Below are 11,819 nucleotides of genomic sequence, written 5' to 3'. Positions count from 1 at the left end.
AAAGAGTCTAAATCCCATAGTACTTTTTTCACCCAACATTATTCATTTTAAATATATGTGACCTAGCTATTCTAACAGCCAGAAAATTTACATTGTTCCTTCTTCTTCTTGAACTCATTTTCATTTCCATATTTCCATTGCTCCCACAGACTGCTATTTTATTGCATATTTTCATACTTGAAAAATTTATATTGATGACTGCATCATTTTTTACAACTATATATTTACATAATTTTGCTTTCTGTTAACTCTAAGGTCCTAGTTTTGTCTCTGGATAGAGTTGTCACTAAAATTGTTAGCAGTACTTAACTGATCAAACACGGCTATATTACAAATTGATAACTATTTTTAAGCATAAAAATAAAACATATCTGTTAGCAAAATGGAAAGGGCTTTTTTCCCCAGTGGATTTGAGAATGAGTATTATAGAGCAATATTGAGTTTTACCCCACCTCTAGTCATGAGTTTGATACTGTTCTTATAGATATAATTGCTGAAGCAGTTTGTTCACAGAAGTAGGTAGATGAGAGCTGAAGGGATTTGCCATAGCCCTGTTACTCAGTTCCTTGAACTGCTTTCAACTATATGCCAAAAACCATGTGATGATCTGCTCCTTAAAGTATTTTTTCTTCCTACTGGTTGTCAAATAACCCTTTATTGAATTATGTTACTTTGCAGCTCTTAACTCGCTGGGCATTCCACCACACCACTGTTGTCATTTATCTATGATGTCATGAGGATGACCGCCATCCACATCAGAGCCCACAGACCTGGGAGTCCCCACAATCTCTTTAATGGTTCCAGAGTATTCTGTAGCTAAAGATTGGTGTTGCACCTGCTGGGCAATGTGGATGACCTCATCAAAAGTGATGATTCCACTGTGCTTAATATTTTTCTGCTTCTTTCTGTCTTTTGGTTGCTCCTTAAAGGCTTTGATGATCAGGATAGACACAGAAGATACCACCTCAATCTGGGCCTATCAGTTCTGAATGATCGGTTTCACTGTAGTCCTCAGACCCTTCCAGTCAGCAGCTGCCTTTGCAATGTTATCACCAACCTCTTTTGGAGACAGACCCAGGGGGCCAAGCTTGGGGGCCAGAACAGATGTGGCGCAGACTTCCCCACAGGTGCCCCTCAGGTATATAACTTCGTCTCCTTAGTGTCTAACTTAGGCGACACGGTGAGGCAGCTGGTGTCAGATAAACCTGGATTTCAGAGGACTGAATAAGACTGCACCTTGGCCTCCTTCAAGCTGAAATCTGAACTAAAGCCATTTAAATTATTGTTAGTGCTCTAGCAGGTGACACTTTTGTTCTCCAGTCATCATTCCCTTTCTCAGCACTCACAAAGGCTTCTAATCTTCCATGTTCTGTGCAACTAAAGTCAACTCACCACAGTATGATGCGGAATTTGTGAGAAGAAAGACTTTCTTAGGTTAAATGGGAAAATGGAAATTGTTAAAAAAAAAAAAGAAGTGGGGGGATATGGAAAAGAGGTTGCAAGCATATTTTCAGGCAGATAAATTTTAGGAAAGTATAGGAATGAAAGTTGAGGTACTTCCCTGGATGTCCAGTGGCTAAGATTCTGTGCTCCCAATGCAGGGGGCCCGGGTTCAGTCTCTGGTCAGGGAACTAGAATCCACATCCCACAGTTAAGACCTGGCGCAGCAGATAAATAAATAAATATTTTTTAAAAAAGAAATGAAAGTTAAGCAAGTGGAATTGAGTCCCTTAAAACTATCCATGCTCTGTACTACTGGAGAGTCTTCATATACATGGGCAGATATTGTTATCCTGGTTTGAAGATTTCTACTCACTAGTCAGCAGACACTTGAACAAAAATGACTGGAGAAGGAGAGGTTAAGGCAGTCCTAAATACTGGGTATGACACGGTGGTTAAGACAAGAGCTCTGTAAACCCTAACTCTGAAATTTCCTAGCAGGGTATTCTTGAGCAAATTAACCTCTGCTTTCTTAATTACTAATTTAGAAATAAAGGCAATAACGATACCTACCTCATAGGGTTGTATTGAGAATTCAAAGAATTAATATGTAAGCACTTAGAATACTGTTTGACAAATGATAATTACTCAATAAATCATTGACATTCATACTAGGAAATGATTATACATGACTAGAAATGAGTTTCATATGACTGAGTCCTAAATAAATTAAAATTCCATATATACTTTGCTCTTAGCAAAGCTAATCATTTAATTTGTAAATTAAATGAAAAGTACATGTTTGAGGCAAAGCCAGGTTCCTTGCCCAGAGTTTGCAGGCTTATGCTACTTCTTGAGAAAACAACAACAAAAATAAAAGAAACAAAAAGTATATGTTATAAAGTTATTCTTTCTAGATCAAAGCATAGCCTATGTTGGGTAAAATTTACAATCTGCTTATTTTGAAGTGGCAAGAAAAGCGTTTGATGTGCTCGGTCCCCATCTTTTATAACCACAGAAAGTCCCATTATTTCCATTTAGGATATCTTCCCCCACACATACACTATTACTAAATATACCATCCAAACTTCTGGTGCTTAGAGGTTCAGGAGTTTTGCCTTGCTACTATCACTGGGGCTTCAGGAGATCATACTCAACAGTCTTTGTTAAATTAAAATTAGAGATTTTTTTCAATGTTACTGTATTTGTAATTGTCCTTACCCCCACCCCATTCTAAATTTGAGTTTTATGTTTGATAGCATATACCATTAGGTATGAAAAAAACACAACAAAGAGCCTGAAAACCCTCATTTGAATAACAGTGACTTCAGGAACAGCTGCTAAGATAAAATAAATCCAAGAGAGCTCAGCAACCAGACGCAATAGCTTTTCTTTTTAAAGGGACAGGCAGATTCACTCACTATTGTAAACCTTAAGCAGTTACTTTAAATCAATACTATATTTTAATTGATATCCAAGTGTTTCAACTCTGAATTTTTATGGGGTGTTTTATACCGTATACAGAGGATTTTCTTCCACTGTATCTCAATTTGAACAATTATTTGATGACATCATTGATAGGGGTTTACAAAGCAGAAAATAAAATCCACCAGGAATCAAGCTTTCAAATTTCTTCTTCACTGAGAATGTAGAAACAAAACAAAACAAAACTTTACCTAGTGAAACAGAAATAATGAGATCAAATGGAAACTTATTACTAAGACAAAACTGCATTGCCAGTTGCAGAATAAAAAGATAAAAATTGTTGATTGCAACATCTCTGTTTTCTGTACTGAGATTCATATTACAGAAACTCTTCATTAAAGTAGTACACAAAAGTCTGGATTTTAAATAAGGTTAAGTGAAAGGACTTCCCTGATGATCCAGTGGTTAAGACACCATACTTTCATTACACAGCGAGTGCATAGGTTCGATTTCTGTTGGGGAACTAGGATTCCCCATGCCAAATGCTGTGGCCAAAAATTAGAGGGGAAAAAAAAAAAACCCAACGAACTGAGCTTAGGAAGTAAGGATAAGTAGAACTCTCTTAAGAAAATCCAACATATTAAAATATAATCTTATAGACTGGATGAATAATAAGTAGATTACTTTTCCTACAAAAGTGTCATTCATTATGCAAATATATTAATTTTAATTTTAAATATCTAGCTTCACTAGTACATCTAGATTATGACTTGATTTCTAAATAATTATTTACATATGACTTTTGTTGGAATATATATACAACATAAAGACTAGCCAGAAGACATTGAGCTGAAGCCTAAAATTTTCAGAATAGCAAATTATTTCATGAAAAGTTGTATTTATGAATGTGTCTTTTCTGACCTAGTTAAATCAGTAAAGAAAAAAAATTTAGAAAAATGTTAATATCCAAGATACATAGTTATAGTTGAAAGCAAAGACACAGTCCCACATGTTCCTGCTTATTCTTTAATTATTTCATTCGGCCCTCTGTAAATAACTCCTATACTTCATTTTTCATTGACGTTTTTGCTCACGTGACTATTTCCACATGTGGCAGTTGAATATATTTGTACCAATAAAATGAAATATCACACCCTCAGATCATTTCATGAAAGTTCTTTTTTCAATGTATTGTATTTGGCTGCAATTATCAAACAACCTAACTAGAAGTGACGCAGACCATGAAGCATTTATTGTTTACTAAACAGAATGCCCAGAGGAAGAAAACCCCAGGTGGATTTGGGAGCTCAGTGATGTCAACATGGACCCAAGTGGGCTAGACAGTATTTCAGTCCAGGCAGTCAGACTCGAGTGTCAATGGATCATTCTGTCTTCCTGGGAAACTTTGAGTTCTTGTAGTGAAAGAAGAAGAAAGAAGGCAGTTGTTAGTTGCTCAGTCGTGTCTGACTGTTTGCAACCCCATGGACTGTAGACCACCAGGCTCCTCTGTCCATGGGATTCTCCAGGCAAGAATACTGCAGTGGGTTGCCATTTCCTCTTCCAGGGGATCTTCCTGATCCAGGGATCAAACATGGGTCTCCTGCATTGCAGGCAGATTCTTCACCACCTCAGCTACCAGGGAAGCCCTCTTGTAGTGAGCAGGGACTTAAAATCTCTCAGTCTCTCACGTGGTAATCATTTAATAAGTATTCATTAAACAGTTATAGAAATTTTAAAATAAGAGCAGGAAAACTAAGAGTATGTGAAATAAAAGGGTGCTTTGCTGTTGAATGATGTCACAACTACTCAAGTTAAGGCTGGATCTTTGTGCTATGTGGTTTTTAAATAGATTTCAGTATAACTAAAAAAACATTTTGGGTCATTTATAGTCTTCCTACTTCCTTGGAGTCTCTTTTGTTGCCCTCTCAATGCTCGGTGTTTAAAATTTGCAAGTATAGGAAGTAGACTGAGCCACATTGCTCTGTATGAGAAAGGTTTGGCGGTCACTGTAGTCAGCAAGGTAAGCTGTAAGTAGTATTTCTGCGCTTGTATGTTTTGCACGTGCACTCACTGCATTTCCTAAGGGAAATACTTCTCTTTTGGAAATTCAGTGTTTGAGAACTACTCTGGTTGGTACCTGATTAGTTTTCTATGATAGCACCTTATTAACCGTTGGAGTGATTTATGCAAAATCAAATTTTACATGACATATTTTAAACTTAATAAATCAATTTTAGGACAAATAGAAAGTTGAAAATTGGAGTTAGAGCTTGGTAAAAATCACTAGGCTCAAAAACAAACAAATGAACAACAACAAAGCCCTTAACAAACGAAAAAAAAAAATCCACTTTCAAAAGAAATGATATAGCAAAACATTCAGCACATCAGACAAAAATCTAAAGCACTACGAGTGAAATTCCTCGAAGATGATCAAGCATTTTGTCTGCTGTTCTGTGTGTGGTGGTGGGGCAGGATGGGGGTAGGGTAGTGACAAGCAGCAGGATGGGTAATGGATAGTTTTCTGAGAATCTTCACCTGGGTGGAGATGAGAAGAGGGAACTATAGTGGTCTGCTTCTTCTGCAAACTCAGCCAGCACTTTACAAATGACATAGGACTCGTTGCAAGCTAAACTATTACTGGCCTAAATCCAATGGGATTGGCCACAAATGAATCATCTTTGGAAATGCAGCATGATGCAGAGACTCACTCAGGAGCTAGAGGAGCCAAGCACAGCTAAGAGTAAGGCCACCTTTTAGACTAAGAAGCAGACCTAAAAATGGTCTGGTCTCTGCCTACTGTCAGGCTTGCACAGTCAAGATTGTCCCAAAGCCCTAGTCCCTTTCCCTCTCCTCCATGGAAAAGTCCTGGCCACTCCAGCCCACAGTGAGGACTCTGAAGTCTCAGGGCCTTTAGCTTAAGTTGATCTCGTGAATAAAATCAGGTTATGGATATGAAAGTTCCTAATACAGAATTGAGCAAGACTTTTCCACCCTGTCACCCTTTGAAAGACAGTTCCTGCCAGGGCACAGAAGTAATGAAAATGGGGCCGTTAAGGAGAGGTGACTCAGCCCTTCTTCTCATCTGTTATAGCACACAAGCCCTGACAAGCAATGTTCCTCACTAGATCCAGAAACTATTGCTGCTATTGAAATAATCCAGATGGTATGAATTACACCAGAAAGCCTTTATAAATTGGCCCATTATTATCCAGATTTGAAGATACATGTTGTTAGAAGCAATGTGACCTGAATGCTTGCTGGGTTATTTGAAAAACTGGTTTCTGAAGAACAAAAATAAGTAAATATGGAGTGGATTATTAATTTTTACTACATGTGTTAAAAGTCAGAACCTGTTTATTTCAGCAAAATTAAAATACTTTAAAATTGTAGTAATACATAACTTATAAAAATTCATATATCACAGGAATTAATACAATGTAAAGCAATTTCACTTTTAACAGTATGGTTAGCAACCGTCCAGTGAAGGCGTGAAGAGATTGGGGCTACAGAGCAAATATGATCAACAAGGTCCCTGCCTTCATGGGGTTTACATTCTAGTGGGAGGAAACAGACAATCAGCAAGCAAATAAGTAGACAAACCGGACATGGGATATATGGAAGTGGGATCTCAATGATGGAAAAAAAAAGTCACAGTGTTGAACTCCTGTTGGAAGAACCTTCCAGCAGACTGAATTGCAGGTTCAAAGGGCCAGACGAGAAAAAAGGGGGCTGCTACATATAGTACATCACTCTAGTATACCAAAGTGAGCATTCCAAGAGGAATATAGGGGTCAGATCATGCAAGATCTGGGTAGGAAGGTCAATTTCATCTAAACACTATGAAAGGCCATGAAAGATTCTTAATTGAAGGGGAGGGCAGCAGAGAGAATCTGATCTTCAGTTTTGAAAAAAAGGTAAGGGCAAGAATGGAAGTCTGCAGACCAGACATGTTGGAAGAGATTCACTCACACATACACTGAAACATATAGAGCTTAAAATATATGTACACTCTTCCTGCAACTTGCTACTAGGGTTATTTTTAGAACTCCTCTTTGAAATTATGTTCACAGTCACTTTACTGTCTTAGAAAATCAAACACATTTTATTTTCTGACCTTTCCCTATCTACCCAAATGCCGTAACTTAGTTGGAAAACACAGGTTTTGGCATTTTTAACATGACTCCAGAATGTGTTCATCAGATTTGGATCTGAATAACTTTTGGATCATTCCAAAAATCAGATCTGTTCTCAAAGAAAGATTTCTTTTCAAAAATTCCATGTCTACAAATGTGATACTTTTAAGCAGCATCATAGGAACATGTATATACTTGGTCAAGGTTGTTTATTTGAAATGAAAAACATCCATTTAAAGTTATATTTATTCACCAATAATTATTGAGCACTAATCACTAAGTACCAGGCACTGCTTTAGGCACTGGGCATACATCAGTGAGGGCTTCCCAGGTGGCTCTGTGGTAGTAAAGAATCCTCCTGCCAATGCAGGAAGTGAGAATCAGTTTTGATCCCTGGGTCGGGAAGATCCCCTGGAAAAGGAAATGGCAACCCACTCCAGTATTCTTGCCTGGAAAATTCCAGGGACAGAGGAACCTGGTGGGCTACAGTTCATGGGCACATGAGTTAGACGCGACTGAGCACACACACACTAGTGAACAAAGAGGCAAAATCTGTCCCTGCTGGGCTTACATTCGAGTAAAGGGAGATGAACCAAACAAACAACAAATAAAACTAAGTGAACTCTGTATTATGGTTGAACACTATATAAGAGCAAGGTAAGAGAGCTTTAGGAAGCTGGGGATGGAGGTGGTTTCCAATTTTAAATAATGTTGTTAGGTTGGGCCTCACAAAGAAGGTGACTTTGGTTAGATCTCAAAGGGCAGAGATAAGTAATATAGACGTTAAGGAGAAGAAATCAAACTGACTAACAGTGCAAAGGTTCTGAGGTAGGAAAGTCCTGGCAAGGATGAGGAGCACTGGGGTGGCTAATGGCTGAGTAAGGGAGAGAGTTGTAGGCTACGAGGTCAGAGAGGTAAGGAGATGGAGGGCAAGTGATAAGAAACTTGTAGCCATGGAAAGAAATTTGACTTTAACACTGACTGAAGGGAAGCAAAGCAGAAAAGTGGGATAACTTATTATTCTGACCACTGATACAGACTACAGAGGAGCAAGGATGGAAGTTTTTATGTTTTTTGGAAAATAACACCACTTGATAATCAATCTCCTAATTTTGCCTGGAAAGGGGAAAGCAACCACAGTTAAACATTAAGAAACATTCCAGATCATGTCTTTTCCCCTTTGTTTCCTTTAGAGCAAAGTCCTATTAGGCCCAATTCCTTTGTCCCTGGGCCCAAAGCGTCCTTAGACCATTTTCAGGCCACAGCCAAGTTCTTTATCTTTATCCTGTACATTAGCCAGGATCTTCTTGGCTGCAAGAAACTGTATCCCATGATCGCTCAATTGCTTCAGTCATGTCTGATTCTTTGTGACCCTACGGACTGTAGCCCACCAGGCTCCTCTGTCCATGGGATTCTCCAGGCAAGAATACTGGAGTGGGTTGCCATGCCTTCCTCCAGATCTTCCCAATCCAGGGATTGAACGCGTACTTCCTGCATCTCCTGCATTGCAGAGAGATTCTTTACCTTTGAGCCACCGGAGAAGCCCCAAGGAACTGCAGACCTGACCCAAAATGGCTTAGGCATTATGAGGCTACTTACTATGTCAAACGTGAGTAGTCATGAGGTATGCAGAGCCAGGGTAGGTTAACTTAGCCACTTAGTGACCTTTTGGTTCTAGGTTACCATTCCTATATTTTCTTTGCTTATTGTTCCAGGATGTGCCACCATAGGTTGAAACATATCTTTCTAACTGGAAGATGGCCAAGGCAAGAAGTAAGGAAAAAACTTCTTAGGGGTTCTGAGAAATAAAATCCTCCCCCTGGAGTCCCTTTCCCCCACCTTCCCATTATGTTCACACCACATGCTTAGTTCCTAAAACAGTCACTGACAAAGGGGGACAGAGAAGCAAAACCTGTCTAGACTGGTGGCTTTCAGAGCATTAATCTGAGGAAGGGGAGAGGGTGTTAAGAGCTGATTCCCCAAGACCCTTTCAGGGAGTCTGCAAGTTAAAACTATTTTGTTATAATACTAAAATGTTATTTGCCTTTTTTTTTAAACTCACATTCTGAGGGCACAATGGAGTTTTCCAGGGGCCAGGTGAAATACTGCAACAGATTGAATGCAGCAGATTTGAAAATCCAGTTTTCTTCCATTAGGCTGGATATTATAGATATTTGCAAATTTTTAAAATACCACTCTTGCGACTATTTTAGGGGGAAACATGGTTATTTTCCATTAAAATGTGCTATTTATGATGACATAATTATTTTTTAGATAAATATTTTTAGATTTGTTTTTAGTATAGTAAATATTAATACATATAACCCACATAAACAAAAGCTCCCTCAATAACTTTTAGGAGTGGAAAGTGGGTCTCTAGAGCAAGACAGTAAAGCGCTGGTGTAATTTGACAGGTCTGATTCACCCTTGAGGCCCGGGGCAGAGCCGGAACTTTTCCTAACTCACCTCCTCCTGACCCAACCCTTCTTAAAATCCTACTCTGTAAATTGTTAGGCCACAACAGGAAGTCGCAGACGCAGCTTATTGAATTCGATCTCCATGCATCTAGCTAATCGAAGAGTAAGCTCTTGCTTTTTGACAGTGAGGCAGTTAAATGGTCAAAATGAAGCTGAAAGTGTTACTTCAAAGACAAACGTCACACGAACTTGCTTCCTAAGATGGGAAGGGGTGTGGGGTTTTGAGGGGTGGACAGTTGAAATTTCAGAACTCTTCTCGGGAGCAGGGGTAACCCCCTTCTAGTCTCATCAGTTGTCTGGGTTAGCGATTAATTATTGATAATAATTGGCTTTCCCACCAGCCTGCACTGTGGCGTCTTTCAAGGAGGGCCTGTCATTCACCTATGCTTACCTGCATCAGTCCTGGCCTCCCGATAGCTTAGGCCAAAAGCAACAGGAGGGTTACCTTGGATTCTGAAGTTGTCGCCATGGCATGTTCATTTTCTCGCCTTGATCTTTCATCAGGATTGGGGCTGGATATACGTGTGTGAACTGGAAGAAGGCACTCCTTTCTCCCTTGTTCTTCAGTTTTAACAATTATTGTCCTTCTCTCATAGTATTTTGGTTTCAAAGTGCTCTCAGGATCCTCCTTAAAATACCAAACCTGTTTTTACTCTCTTGAGTAAATTTCTTGGCTTCACTTAAAGAAAAAAAATCTATCCAAGTACGTCTTTGTTTTATAACTCAACTCATATGCCTGCGATTTCTCCATCTGATCTCCTTCTTTTTTTGGCCTCTCATCTTCGCTGGAGAATTTTAGGAGGCCATGGAACACGGGAGGAGCCGCCATGACCCTGGCTAAGGGAGTAGCGGGCATACATTTTCTTTGCGCATACTTTGATCAGTGGGGTGTGGAGCAGTTTTGCCTAAACTTCTAATTCACGATTGCCTTTTCTTAGACTTCCCGCTGTCTTTCGCCTAGGTCCAATTCTTGCCCTAAATTTACATGAACTTTTCTCCTTGGCATCCTCGACTCCCAGCGCTTGACCCTCCCTTCCCCTGGGCCTGACCTAATTCTGGGTGCCGGCTGTTGTTTGGCTTATTTCCCCACTTTTTCAAGCCCACAGAACTTTTACTGGGCGCTTCACTTTTGCTCGGGTGGGTGCTGGGGTTCACAGGGGCTCGGGAAGTGTGCTCTGAAGCAGCCACGACCCCGCCACCCGCCCCTAGCCCCATGAAGCCCGGGGCCCCGAGCTCCGCGGGCGTGAGGAGGGGGTGGAGAGCAGGACCCGGCAGGGTGAATCACAGGGCGTAACAGGTGCCGCGAGCCGCAGCTGCGACCGCATCCCGCTCGGGCTCTAGGGATGAGGTTTTCTTTTTCTCCGGGTTTTTTTGGAGGTGCCCCCGGACCAATGCAGGCCGCTGTTGTTCATCGCCTAGCAACTGGCGGAGCCAATGGGAAGCGGCGAGGCCTCGCGAACCTGCGGAGCCGGGGAGGTGGCCGCGAGGGGTGGGGCGGAGCCCGGCCGGGGGCGGGGAAGGCGGGAGCCGGAGGTTGGGGCGGGGCCGTCGGCCCGGGCTCAGCGTGCCGCCGCGCCTGTGCGGGCCCTCGGGGCTGCGCGAGCAGGGCCGGGACTCCGGGCGGTGCTTCCCCGCCGCGGCCGCGGGCCGTGAAGGTGAGCGCCTCCCGCGGCGCCGGGATTGTGACGCGCCCGCCCGGGGAGGGCCGACGGCGCCTGCGGGGACTGGGGCGGGCGGGCGAGCGCCGGCCGGGGTCGGGCGGGCGGGCGCGGAGGTGAGCGCCGGCACCTGGCGCGGCGCCCCGCTTCGGTGCGGGAGGCTCGGCGCGGCCGTTGGGCGGTTGAAGGAGGCGGGCGAGCGGTGACCCCCGGCTGCGCCCGGAGGAGGCGGTGGGAGGTAGGTGCCGACCCGGGGACCGCTCCCGCTGGTCGTCGCAGAGCGGAGCCCCAAGACCCGCTCCGGGGTGGAGAGAGGGTGGCGCCCGGCGCGGGATGGCGAGGGAGGAGGGGATGGCCCGTTTGGGGCTGCGGTGTCCGCCGAGCAGAAGCTGCGGGGCTCGCGGGCTTCGGGGTTGTTCGCTGGAGCCGCAGGGGTCAGTCGTTAGAAGGAGTGGTCGCTGGCCGCTGCAGGGAAAGAGAGCCCCCCTACCGGTCTGGTTAAAAGACTAGGGCAGCAACTTACATCATCTCAAGGCAGGCGTGTGTGAGGATGTCTTGGTGTAGAATTCTGTAGTAAAGTACAGTAAACTGAAGTGTGAGCTTCCTGCTCTCTTTCGAGCCTGTGCTGATCGCCCAGTTATGCAAGTCACTTGGGCTAGGAAATGTCATCTGCTAAGTAATTTGTT

The 11,819-nt window shown here is 42.5% G+C and overlaps 1 protein-coding gene, 1 long non-coding RNA gene and 1 pseudogene across 13 annotated transcripts in view; 1 reads left to right on the top strand and 2 right to left on the bottom strand.

Moving 5' to 3' along the window:
* Positions 1–681: 681 nt before the first annotated feature.
* Positions 682–1,274, bottom strand: LOC129540364 (large ribosomal subunit protein uL11 pseudogene; annotated as a pseudogene).
* A 2,944-nt stretch (positions 1,275–4,218) lies between these two features.
* Positions 4,219–11,700, bottom strand: LOC148778058 (uncharacterized). The gene is made up of 3 exons (XR_016037207.1): positions 11,657–11,700; positions 9,867–10,103; positions 4,219–4,277 (listed from the first exon to the last, which is right to left on the bottom strand). It is a non-coding gene; the product is annotated as an uncharacterized LOC148778058 (long non-coding RNA).
* SSX2IP (SSX family member 2 interacting protein) overlaps positions 11,016–11,819 on the top strand; it is an 80,159-nt gene continuing 79,355 nt past the window's right edge. For 8 of the 12 annotated variants that reach the window (XM_088835444.1, XM_088835441.1, XM_088835443.1 and 5 more), the window contains exon 1: positions 11,016–11,130. The gene's annotated coding sequence lies outside the window, so the exon portion shown is untranslated. Of the gene's footprint in view, positions 11,131–11,208; positions 11,372–11,819 lie in introns of those variants that run through there. The other 4 variants (XM_088835446.1, XM_088835445.1, XM_088835436.1 and 1 more) reach the window with 2 other exon arrangements.

The sequence above is a fragment of the Moschus berezovskii genome, chromosome 4 (genome assembly GCF_049115385.1).
Source record: "Moschus berezovskii isolate FMDL1 chromosome 4, NW_MosBer_1.0, whole genome shotgun sequence".
Lineage (NCBI taxonomy): Eukaryota > Metazoa > Chordata > Mammalia > Artiodactyla > Moschidae > Moschus > Moschus berezovskii.
Note: the sequence above shows the minus strand (reverse complement) of the source record. Positions and strands in the feature narration are given on the sequence as shown.